The 12797-nt window shown below is 44.5% G+C and overlaps 1 pseudogene; it reads right to left on the bottom strand.

Moving 5' to 3' along the window:
* Positions 1–560: 560 nt before the first annotated feature.
* On the bottom strand, positions 561–1500 carry LOC146341461 (olfactory receptor 6F1-like; annotated as a pseudogene).
* Between the last annotated feature and the right edge of the window lie 11297 nt (positions 1501–12797).

Genomic DNA, 12797 nt, shown 5'->3' on the forward strand with positions numbered 1-12797 from the left:
TATAAAGAAGAAAGTTTAGTTTCAGAGGTTTCTATTCTCCCTTATCAATTATTAGAACATCAATTCGTAGAACATCAAGAATCAATTATTAGAACATCAAGAATCAGTTATTAGAACATCAATGTTCTTATTTATATTCTCATGTTTTAAACTTCTTCAGTGATACATTTTTCTAATAAACATACATGATTAACTAATATGTGAGACAAATAAGTTGATTTCCTTTATCTACAACTATTCATCTTTATTTAAAATGTATCACTATTAAAATTAGTTTGATTGTTCTTTTACAGCATATCTCTATAACTGTACAGACAACTATATTCTAAATATGCTATCAACGATTGACGATTAAAATTGTTTCAATAACAATGCAAACAATGGGAACAAAATCTGTCAAACCATTTTCAACTCTCATTAGCAGATACACATAGAAACACAAACCTACCTAGTATCATAGATATCTCCTATATCTATATCTATGTAATCAAGAAAATTTTCATAGGATGGGTTTTCTGACTCTTTCAGTCACTTAATAAAAGGAATCTATTATTTCATTCCTAGTGAAAAAAACTTTTCAATGCCTCCTTTACCTCTTTGTTTCTTAGTGTGTAGATGAACGGATTTAACAATGGCATCACAATTGTGTTCAGGATATTCACTATTTTTGTCATTTCTAAAGATGTCCGTTTAGAAGGTTTGACATACAGAAAGATAGTGGACCCATACCAAATAATAACTACAGCAAAATGGGAAGAACATGTGGAAAAGGCTTTTCACTGTCCTTTGGCAGATGGGATATGCAGGCAGGATGGTGGAGATGATGTACATGTAGGAAAAAAGGATGATCACAAATGAACACAAGATGACAATGACAGATAGCCCAAAAGCTGCCATCTCAGTGGCATGGGTGTCACTGCATGAGAGAACTATCCAGGAATCAATGTTGCAGTAGAAGTGGTTAATCACATTCGGTCCACAGAAGGACAATCTTGAGACTAAAAGGACTGGTAGAGAAATAAAAACAAATCCAGACAGCCAACAGCCAGCTGCCAATTTATAAGACAAACTGATGTCCATGATGGTGTTGTAGTGCAGAGGATAACATATGGCCAAATATCCGTCATAAGCCATGACAGATAACAGGAAGTATTTGGTGCACCCAAAGGTGAAAACAAAGTACATCTGCAGAATACAGCCTATGAAAGAGATGTTTCTGCTGCTTCCCAGAATGACAGCAAGGGTCTTAGGGATAATGGCAGTTGTGTACCATATCTCCAGGAAAGACAGATTACAAAGGAAGAAGTACATGGGAGTATGGAGGTGACGATTTGTTATAACTACAATGATGATGGCCACATTTCCCAAAACTGTCAGGATGTACATCACAAGAAAGAGGATGCAGATGAAGGTCTGCAGATACCAAGATCCAGGGAAGCCAAGTAGGATAAATTCCATCACTTTTGTTTCATTTTTTTCTCTTTGGTTTTGCTGTTGCATCTGTCCTCTTTTTGCTGCTGAAGGAAGACAGTGAATTAACATAAATAATGTTTCCTTCGTAATTAAGAAGGCATGATTATAAATTCAACAAAGAAATTACTTGTTATGAACCATAAGGGGTCATTATGAATCTGGAGTAAACAAGTTGTCTACACAAATTGGACCCCCCCCCCCGTGATAATACATTGCCAACATAAAACAACATTTGAAAAGGAAAACCCAGTAGATCAAAATCGGTAGGGTGGACTGAGAAGAAATGGAGCACAGCCAGTATAATATCACACTTGCCCATTAGAGCTTCTTCGCTACACTTTCAAATGGCATAGATGGGAGCATCAAATTAGGTGTATCTCATACTACAATGTTTGACTAGAGTCACATTAGTGCCTGTCCATGAGGGAGAAATTATGCACAAGCTTAAATGGGGGGGGGGAATTGTCTTTGGGACAAAGATGAGACCTTAAAATTGGGTACAGGGAGGAAAGATGGCTCCACAAATAGCTCCACAAGCCAGCCTTCACTAATCTCCATCACAATTCTTTGCGCAGCCATATATGATAAAACACAATACCAGGAAATGTAGCATACTAGTAAATACATGTACTGTTGGATGATGGATTTTTCTCACTAATCTAACTGAATTATCTAAATGAGATCTTTGAAATCCATATAAAAATTAACAAAGACAACCTGCGGAAGACATATAGTTGCAGCAAAATTTAATATGTCAATATCTGTCTAAAATAGTTGTTGTTGTTTTAAGCAAAATGGCTCTATTCAAATGTGTAGTTATCTAAATATGGGTCATTAGCCCTAAAGTTGAAGCAAAATTTTATATGTCAATGATATTCTTTTTTTTTTTTTTAAGTAAAATGGCTCAATTCAAATCAGTGGTCATCTAAAAATTGATAATTTAGCTCTTATCTCATATTATTTCCCTCTTTTTCATGGTGTTTTTGTTGTTTTTGCTAGGGGAGTAGAGAGAAACTACAAAGTAGTATCTCCCATTGAATACACTTTTGTGGCTGGGAAAACCACCCAGAGAACTTTAGCTGCTGAGCCGTATAGAAATGTCATGAATTAATGAAATGAATGAATCAAAGTTGATAAAAAATGTTTGATTCCTCCTGGAGTGTGCAAACAGACAGAAATGAGATAGTATTGTCATTTAACAACTCCGTGTTCCTTCATTCCATTGGATTAATATGTCAACAGTAAATGTTTGGTTAAATTTGAATAACTAGCCACCCATCAGTTAGGGATGAGTGAGAAATATATTACCATCTGAATTTCTAGTCAAATTTTCCCCAACTAATGAGCAAACGAGAACAGGGTTGTACACCATAGTACTTTTCTGAATTTAGCAAGACAATTTTCAACTCCCGCAGGAGGAGCACAAAAAATGTGCACAATAGGGGAAAGTGCACACCAAAGTCCCAATGTTCTGGGGAAGTGTGCAGAAAAATGTACACAGTGGTGAAAAAAGCACAGAAATTCATGATTATAGGGAAAATAGCTTCAAAAAAGGCATAATAAGCAAACTATGTGCGCAAGAAGGCGTACATGGGGGAAAAGTGAAGACAAAAAATTGTATGGATTTCCATATAGACTTCCCTCCAGCTTCAAGAAGAATCACAAACTGATGTGAAATTGGGCCAAACCGAACATAAGGCTTGAAAAACAAACTGAATGGAACCAAACTCAATAGATTTACCCATCCCTATCATTGATAGATCCAACTTGTATTTCACAAATATCCACTTGCATACTCTCCATTTTCAACTTTTTTGATCTGAACTTTTACTCACCCAGGGTGCTTCTAGACAAGACCTCTATTGTGAAATCACCCTGCCTCATTCCTGACACTTTATGGGAATCCAGATGCCATCATCTTTCTTTTGTAACCCTTCCATGTTTTCCCACTGTTTCTGCATTTTTTTTCTTACCAAAGAAAATCTGTTGCGGAAGGAAAGGCAGAATGACTGTACGAAGTATGTTGATCGGTAGTGCTAGAAAGCATTTGCCTGGAAGCAAACACAGTCTTAGCCTAATTAACAGGCACTTCTTGTTCTTTGAATATGACATGCAGATCAGTCAGCAAGGAAACTGTCAAGGGCTCCTTGGAGGCCTCTCTCAGTCTAATCCAGTAGCCAAGTCCAGACACAGACAAAGGGATTCCTTTCAAAGCTTTATTCTTCTTTTACAACTTAACAACTCTACCGTTTGCATCTAGATCTGAGCAGCACAGTACCTATGCCCTAAGTTGGAACAGTTGGTCCCTGTTTGAAAGGGAATTACTGGCAGACCCCTGAACTGAAGGACTAGGGAGAGTCCCTCCCCTTTTCCCTTGGATCCTCTGGGCGCAGCTGTTGTTTGCGCACCAACCGGGCACTACGCCTCCTTTCTGTGCCCTCCATTTGGCGCCGCTCTCTGCGTCGGCATCACGCGTCCACCAAGTCTGCTTCCCATGCTCTGTCACTCCCTGGACTGCTATCTAAGCTAGGAATGCTGGTGGGAGGAATTTCCATCAGCTGTGGGCCCTGGGAAAGAGGAGCACGCTCCTTTCCCAGGAGCGACTGCCCTTCCTCAGAATCAGAACTACTCTGGGATTCTATGGGCTCAGTGTCCACCCTAACAGAAACTTTATGTCGTAAGGAACTAGAACACCCATGAGAATTCATCTTCAAGGGATTACCCATTATTTGGAGATTTCTGGCATGTCGCATGCAGTTATGGGGGATGGGGGGTAGAGTTGTAAAAGGCTGCTTAGATTTATGTGGTCCATTCTCTGAATGACTTGGGGAAAGCAATCCTATGTCCCCTACACATCGTCACTAGCTGAATATGAGCCAATAATGTGAGGTGGCTGCAAAAAGGGCCAATGCTATTTGGGGCTGCATTAATAGAAGCAGAGCTTCCCAATCATGTGAAGTACTTGTTCCCCTCTACTCAGCACTGGTTAAGAGAGCTTCAGCTATTGGGCAGTATAGAAATAAAATAAATAAATAAAATAAAAAATAAAATAACCCTCATCTTTATGTATGGTGTCCAGTTCTGGGCACCACACTTTAAGAAGGATGCAGACAAATTGGAGAGCATTCAGAAGAGGGCAACGAAGATGATCAGGGGGCTGGAAACAAAGCCCTATGAGGAAAGTCTGAAAGAACTGGGCATGTTTAGCCTTGAGAAGAGAAGACTGAGGGGAGATAGGATAGTGCTGTTCAAGTACTTGAAAGGCTGTCACAGAGAGGAAGGCTAGGAACTCTTCTTGATCATCCCAGAGTACAGGACATGGAATAATAGGCTCAAGTTACAGGAAACCAGATTCCGGCTGAACATCAGGAAAAAAAAACACCCTGACTGGTAGAGCAATACGACAGTGGAACCCATTACCTAGTGGGCTCTCCTACACTGGAGGCATTCAAGATGAAGCTGGATAGCCACTTGTCAGGGATGCTCTGACTTGGACTCTTCAGTGAGCAGGGGGTTGGACTCGATGGTCTTATGGGCCCCTTCCAACCCTACTATTCTATGATTCTATGATTCTAGACAGCATCTGGGGGAGATAGGATCTTTTGGTGGCCTGGCTCTGAGCCTATATACAGCATTATGTGCTCAGAGCCAGGGAAACATGCTCCCGTCCCCTCTCTGAAGCTGCACTTAGGTGCCCGAAATCAGACATCTAAGGAAAACTGCAGGGCAGCCAGAGCATGCAGGGAATCCTCTCCTCCAGGCTTCAGCTGCCTTGCATTTGACAGTCGGTTGCCTCTGACTTCAGAGGAAGTCAGAGGTGACCCACTATCTCGATGGGATTGTGCCCTGAATTGCTAAGCTAACTTTGTTCTCGCAACACTAAGAAAAAGAGGAATGTCAGGGGATTTGAAGAATAAATGGGATATTTAAGATTAATTATAAATAATATATCACCAAGGGTGATCAATCATCACTACTACAGTTGGCTTTTCCTTGTTTTATAGTCTTTGAACGTCAGTTGGATGTGAATTGCACACCATTGCTGCACCATTTTTCAACCCACATACCCATAATCTGTTATTCGGTGGATTTCCTTACTTTTTTTTTTTTTTTTAAGAAATCATGACAAATGCTTACAGTGCCTCCTAAGCCAGGGTGGGGTCATGGGAGTGAGACAGAAGGAGATGGTTCCCATTCCCAGCTCTTCATCTCAGGCATGTTTGTACCAAAGCAGGGGCTAGAAGTAAAGGGTGAAATTAGACACATGTCACAGTAGATCATTTCATAGTTAAGAATACTATAGCCCCTCTTTAACCCAAAATATTGTGTCACCTTGTCTTATCCCCAAGCCCATCTGCATTCTCCAAGTTATTTTTATCCAGACAAAAGACACAGGTTTATGAAGATTCAACAAGCCAACAGTACCGTCAGCATCACAGTGTTCCCAATTGATGATCCTCTATAGCAGGGGGGTTTACTTGTGGTCCTCCAGATGTTGTTGGACTCCAACTCCCTTCATCCATGACCATTGGCCATGTTGGCTGAGGCTCATGTAAATTAGAGTTCAATCACATTTCGAGGGACACGGGTTCCCCACTCCTGCTTTGCACACTTCAGGGAAAAGCATGGAGCTGGTGATCCTTAAGCCACAAAGGTTATCTCCTATCAGGAGCATGAATTGTATGATTGCAGTTTGACTTTGGCTTCAGACTCCATTGGCACCTCAAACAACCCACCACACACATATGCAGGGGAGGAGGAGAGGGAGAAGGCAAAAAGAACATGAAATCAGTATAGAAATTCTTCAGCATAAGTCATTGTTCAGGGTATCACAGGAACTCCCTTGGAATATAGTAAGACCGTCTTAAGCTATATATAAACCTATTTCAATTTTCAGATTGCATCCAACATGTGCACAAAATGAGGCACTGTAACCTAGTGCCATTGTTTTATCTGTTGTTGGAGGCTGGGCTACCCGTGATCAAGGGTAGTGGGTGAATTTGAACTTCCTGCTACTGCTACCAATACTTCCAAATAAAATGCTGCATTTGCTTCCTATTTATTTTATTACACTGTTTATTAAGCAATCCAACGTAGTGGCCATAAAACTAGAAAATTAAAGAATTATTATTATAATTATGAAACCTACAATAAAACAAAAAGAAGCACAGGAGATGAACGGTGTTAAAAATAAAACCCTGAGACAATAGAAATAAGAGAGCAGCAGGCAGCAATAAACGAGCCTGGCCCCTAAAGATCCCCAATGAAGATGCCTCACATAATCATTTTTGGGATGTTGCTGCACAGAGCCATAGAACCCCCCACCACAGCCCGCCCCCCACCTCAGGAGCTGAATAAGAACATCCTATGAAAGCAGTCAAGTATGTGTGGTATTTTTCCACATATGGATGAATGACACCTCTATTGCTATGGGAGAAAAAAAGACATGAACTTGAGGACAACCCTGTGGATATTAAGTGTCCTCCTGGTGTCTAAGGTGAGGACCAGTTTTAGTCCCCTTCAGCTGTTGCCTGGATTGCTCAGTGTGTCACAGGAACTCCCTTGGAATGTAATAACACCACCTTAAGCAAAAAAAGAAAACACATTTCAGTTTTCAGATTATATCAAAAATGTCCACAGAGTGATGCACTGTAAACCTAATGCCATTGGTTTACCTGTAGATGGAGGCCTGATGGGGGACTAACCTACAGACTGTGCACATGTGGTGGAGAGGCATAGCTGGACTAATATATTGGAGATGTCCATGGGTCTCTATCAAAAGTAATGACTGGAACACAGAAGTACATGTTCACCACCAAGACACTACCTAGACAATGGGGATAAGAGCCATGCCTGATTCCTCTGCTGATCTCCTCCTTAGTGCTTACCTGATCCCACTGAGAATGGATGTACCTATATTCTCCCATATGGTTGCTATTCCTGTGGTTGTTGCATTTGTGTGAGGGCTTTGTACTGTATTTTAACGTAACTTTATTGGTGTTCTAGATCTAACTATATTATCTTGCTCTATCATGAGCCACCTTATGATGTTTGAAAATGAACATAAATAGTTATATGCACTGAGGAATGTATAAATCCAAAGAATAACATTAATTGATAATAGTAATGATAATAATGAAACTTTAATTCAAGTAGAACGAAACATAAAATATAGTTGATCTGGAATACAAGAACACAAGAACACCTCTCCTTCCCTCTTCTTACTAGGGATGTACGAAAGTCACTTCTAGGGATGTCAGAGAATTCCGCGACGGATCTCAGTGAGGCCGAATGCCAGTGCATTCACCCCCCCCTGAAATCTATCGCGGAACGGCCTGCCGTTCCCACTGCATAGCCCACTACGCTATTTGCGTTCCCCTTTCTTTTCTTCATCTTAGTCTATGTAAATATTGATATAAGACAGCAAAAAATAAGGAACGCAAATGCTGGTAGCTATGGCGGGTGCCATTTGCGTTCCTTATTTTTCGCTGTTTTAGTCTATGTCAACATTTACGTAGACTATTACGGTGAATAAAAGGGAAATGCAAATAGCATAGTGGGCGCTATTTGCGTTCCTTTTGTATTCACTGTTTTAGCTTATGTAAATATTTACATAAGCTAAAACTTACGTAAATTTTACGCTATTTGAGTTCCCCTTTTTTTTGCCGTAATAGCAAATATTTACGTAGACTAAAATGGCAAAAAATAAGGAACGGAAATGGTGGCCACCATAGCTGCCACCATTTGCATATGCCGTTTTTTTTTTTTTTACCCAGACGTGATAGGCTACATAAGACTGGCAAAGACCAGACTGCAAATTGTGGCTGTGGCAGCCAGTTGAAAGACCAGCTGCCACCGCCGCCGCCGAAGCCACCACTGGAGCCGCCACCATCCGGAACATCCACCCCAGGTAAGTCTCGTCCCGGGAGGGATCCGCGGGTGGGCGGGGGGGTGGCAGGCCATTCCGCCACGGATTTTGGGGGGCCGAATGCCAGTGAATTCAGCCTCACTGAAATCCATGACAGAATTCTTTGCCATCCCTACTTCTTACCTCCTTCTCTCTCTCCCAGCTATATGAAAAAACTAGTCCACATTCTTTCTTAGTGTCTCTCTCAATGCAGCCAGATGATTTTGTTCTTTGATACATGATTCTCTGGAGTTCAAAGTACATGTTTCATGGTGCACACATGAATCACTGCTTTTCCCACTAGGGATGTGCAAACCCACCCCTGTCCGGGATCGGTGGGCTTCCGCTGAAGCGTTGCCCCCCCTCGAGCCCCCTCAGACCTGCGCTTGAGTCCCCATGAGCTCAGCAAACCATCCGCAGTCACCCCAGGCCTCATCTGGTGAGCCCCCGCCATTTTGCCGACTTGTTTGTTTTACGAAAAAAGAGCATAATGCCTCTAATATTTCATAGATTAAGCTTCCTGGTTCAACTATGCACATATTTAAATATGCACAATTCTTCAGCTCCTTTCTTTGTAAAAACAAAACAAAAACAAGTCGGCAAAATGGTGGGTTCTTGCTGGATGGGGCCAGGGAGGGTGTGGGGAGTGTCTGGAGTGGGTACCCACGACATTCCCAGCACTGGTCAAGGACAGCCGACCAGGCAGGAAGAGGAGGAGGCACCATGCATGCCCCAGCTGCTCTTGCCATTGGGATGCACATAGCAACAAGTCCGAGCTGTTCCTGGCAGCTTGCAGAGCTCCCTCCAGGGGAGTTGTCAGCTTGGTACATCAAGTGCCCTGGAGTTCAGCAAGTGGGGGCTTGATGCAGGGGATTTTGCCAGCCCCCTGGACTAAGTTGGGTGCTTGCAACATACCTATGTTTCACTAAGGATGTCAGAGAATTCTGCGACGGATCCCAGGGAGGCTGAATTCCAGTGAATTCAGCTCCCTGGAATCCATGGCAGAACGGATCAACCCGTCCCCCCACCCCGCGAAAGCCCCGCAAAATGCAGCCTATCTGGCGGCAGCTCTGCCGGCAGTGGCAGCAGTGTCAACAGCGGGGGCGACGGCTCTGGTGGCGTCAATGGCTCCGGCGGCAGCGACTCTGGCCACTGCCAGCGTGTGGCTGCAAATGGCAGCTGCTACACCGGCCACCATTTGCGTCCCTTCACTGAGCTGTGATAGGCTACATAAATATTTATGTAGGCTATCACGGCTCAGCGAAGGGACGCAAATGGCGGGGGCTACACCGGCCTCCATTTGCATCCACAGACCTGCCGCAGCTGGATGTGTGGCTGCGGGTGCACCCGGCTGGCAGCTCTGCAGAGTCGCCGTGGAGCGGAGCTGGACAGGAAGGATTCTGGGGGGAGGGACGGAGTGCCTCCCCCACCACCATGGATGCCACTTACAAAACAGGCAAGTGGTTTCGTACATCCCTATGATTTCCACAGAAATATGTGGCATTTTAAACATCAGGTTGAATCCAGATATATGCTGCATCAACTGTGCTGGCAGAAGTGGACTTCTCAGCCCTCTCCTTCCCACTGCAGCCCCTCCAGCCCCCTGAAAATATGACACAGAGGAAGGGTTTTCCAGTTGGAGATGGTGTCATGATCAGCTCTTTGCTGCGTCTCTCCTGAGTTTCAGCTGTGAAAATACCTCCTGGAGACTGTTGCATTGCCTGGGTATTTGCTACGAACTTTGCTCAAGCTTTTGTTTTTTTTCATTTTCCACATTTATATCTCTCGTTGTGATTTTGGAGGTGAGAGGGGGATGGCAAAACTGGAAGGAAAGGGAAGCTTGGGAATGCCGCCACTGCCCCCAGTGGGACCCCCAGCAAAGGTTTCTACAGAAGCGACAGAGGGAGAGGAGCTGCTTGTTTCAATTAAAAAAAAAATGTCTCTGCAGTTATCATTTCAGTCGAAGCAGCTCGGACAGCTTTTCAGTCAAAACAGATCGATCCAGGATTTCATCAGCTTTTCCCGGCTGCTCCCAGAGCTCCAGGGCAGTTGTCAGCTGTGTCTGTCAGTGCCCTGGAGTTCGGCAAGTGGGGGCCAGGCATTGGGGATGTCAGAGAATTTCACCACAAATCTCGGGGAGGCCGAATGCCAGCACATTCGGCCTCCCGAAATTGGTGGCAAAACGGTCTGCCCCCCCGCCCCCCCCGGGACGGGACTTACCTTGGGCAAATCCTCCTGGCGGCGGCGGCTCTGGCGGCGGTTCGGCGGTGGTTTGGCGGCAGTGGCGGCTGGTCTTCCAACCGGCTGCCACCGCTGCCATTTCCAGTAAAAAAAAAAAAAAAAGTGATAGGCTACGTAAAGATTTACGTAGCCTATCATGGCTAGATTTTTAAAAAATACCGTGACAGGCTACGTAAATGTTTACGTAGCCTATCACAGCTGAGTAAAAAAAACCCGTGCGTACGCAAATGGCGGCGCCCATGGGCGCTGCCATTTGCGTTCCTTATTTTGGCACGTCTAGTCTACATAAACATTTATGTAGACTACGGCGAAAATAAGGGGAACGCAAATAACGTAGACAGTACACTAATTGCATTGCCCTTATTTTCACCGTAGTCTATGTAAATGTTTACGTAGACTAAACATGCCAAAATAAGGAACGCAAATGGCGGCGCCCATTTGCGTACGCACGGGGTTTTTTTGCGTACGCGCAGGGTTTTTTTGGTTTTTTTTACTCAGCCGTGATAGGCTACGTAAACATTTACGTAGCCTATCACGGCTGACTGCAGGGACGCAAACGGCAGCGGCAATGGCCGCCGCCATTTGCGGCCCGGCCGGCCAGGATTCGGGGGTGGAGGGATGGAGTGCCTCCCCCCCAGCCAGAATTTCAGGGGGGAGGGACGGAGCGCCTTCCCCCCACCGCGAATCAAATTTCATTCAAGGTAAGTGACTTTCGTACATCCCTACCCGGCATGGGGGATTTCGCAAGTGGGGGCTGGCCTGGGCATGGGGGATTTTGCCAGCCTCCCAGCTAAGTCGGGCAGCTGCGACATCCCTATTTCTCACCAATACACCTGATCCTTTCCTGATTTCCACAGAAATATATGGCATTTACATCAGGGACAGGGGTTGAATCCAGATATATGCTGCCTCAACTGTGCTGGTGGAAGTGGAATTCTCCACCATCTCCACCCTCTCAATCCCACTGCAGCCCCTCCAATCCTGAAAATATGACAGAGGGTTTTCTTGTTGGAATCAGAGATGGTGTCAGGATCAGCTTTTTGCTGCATCTCTCTTGAGTGTCAGCTTTAAAAATTAGGGATGGCGGAGAATTCCGCCATGGAGCCTGGAGTCTGTGGCGGAATGAAGCAATCTCCACCACCACCCCGCGAGGCCTGCGTGGACCAGATCCTACCTGCCTCTGGCAGGTCCGGATCCAACCGCTGCTGTTCGCTGTGCAGTCTGAGGCCGCAAATGGTGTCCTGCATAGCAGATGCCATTTGCATCCCCGCTTTAGCCGTGATAGGCTACGTATATATTGACATAGCCTATCACGGCAAAGAGCAGGGATGCAAATGGTGTAACAGATGCCATTTTCATCCCTGCTCTTTGCTGTGATAGGCTATGTCAATATATACGTAGCCTATCACAGCTACCCGCAGGGATGCAAATGGCGGCCGCTATGCCGGCCGCCATTTGCGTCCTCAGCCCAGAAGCAGACACAAGTCTGGCTGTGGACGTGCCTGGCCCATGGCTCCATGGCCTTGCCATGGAGCAGAGCTGGCCAGGGAGGATTCCAGGGGGGAGGAACAGATCGCTTCCCCCCCACGGTGGACCCTACGCGGACGAGGTAAGTGAGATTTCGTACACCCTTATTAAAAATACCTCTTTCAGACTCTTGTGTTATCTTTTTATTTGTTATTAACATTGTTTGAGCTTTTGTTTTTCATTTTCCACATTTATATCTGCTTGTTGTGCTTTTTGAGGTGAGAGGGGTATGACAACACTGAAAGGAAAGGCTTGGGAATGCCATCTACGCCCCCGGTGGGACCCCCCTGGCAAACGTTTCTAAAGAAGTGACAGAGGGAGAGGAGCTGCTTGCTTTGATAAAAAAGTATGTCTTCGCAGTTATCAGTCAAACTGCAGTCTTTTCAGCCAAAGCAGCTCAAACAGCTTTTCAGTCAAAACAGATTGATCCAGGATTTCATCACTCCTCTTCAAGAGTCTGTAGATTCTATGAATGTTTGTCTTCAAAAGATGGAGTCAAAAGTTAATGCAGCATTTGAAGACTGAGTTACTGTGCACTAAACTGCAATGGATGCCTCTCATAGTGTACTATCTGCTCAAATTCCTCAGTGACAAGCCCTCATGCAGACAGCGAATCTGCATATTCTCGGCCTTAAGAGAGATGGCTACA

Source organism: Heloderma suspectum, chromosome 6 (assembly GCF_057233095.1).
Source record: "Heloderma suspectum isolate Gila_16-S chromosome 6, 16-S_ref, whole genome shotgun sequence".
Lineage (NCBI taxonomy): Eukaryota > Metazoa > Chordata > Lepidosauria > Squamata > Helodermatidae > Heloderma > Heloderma suspectum.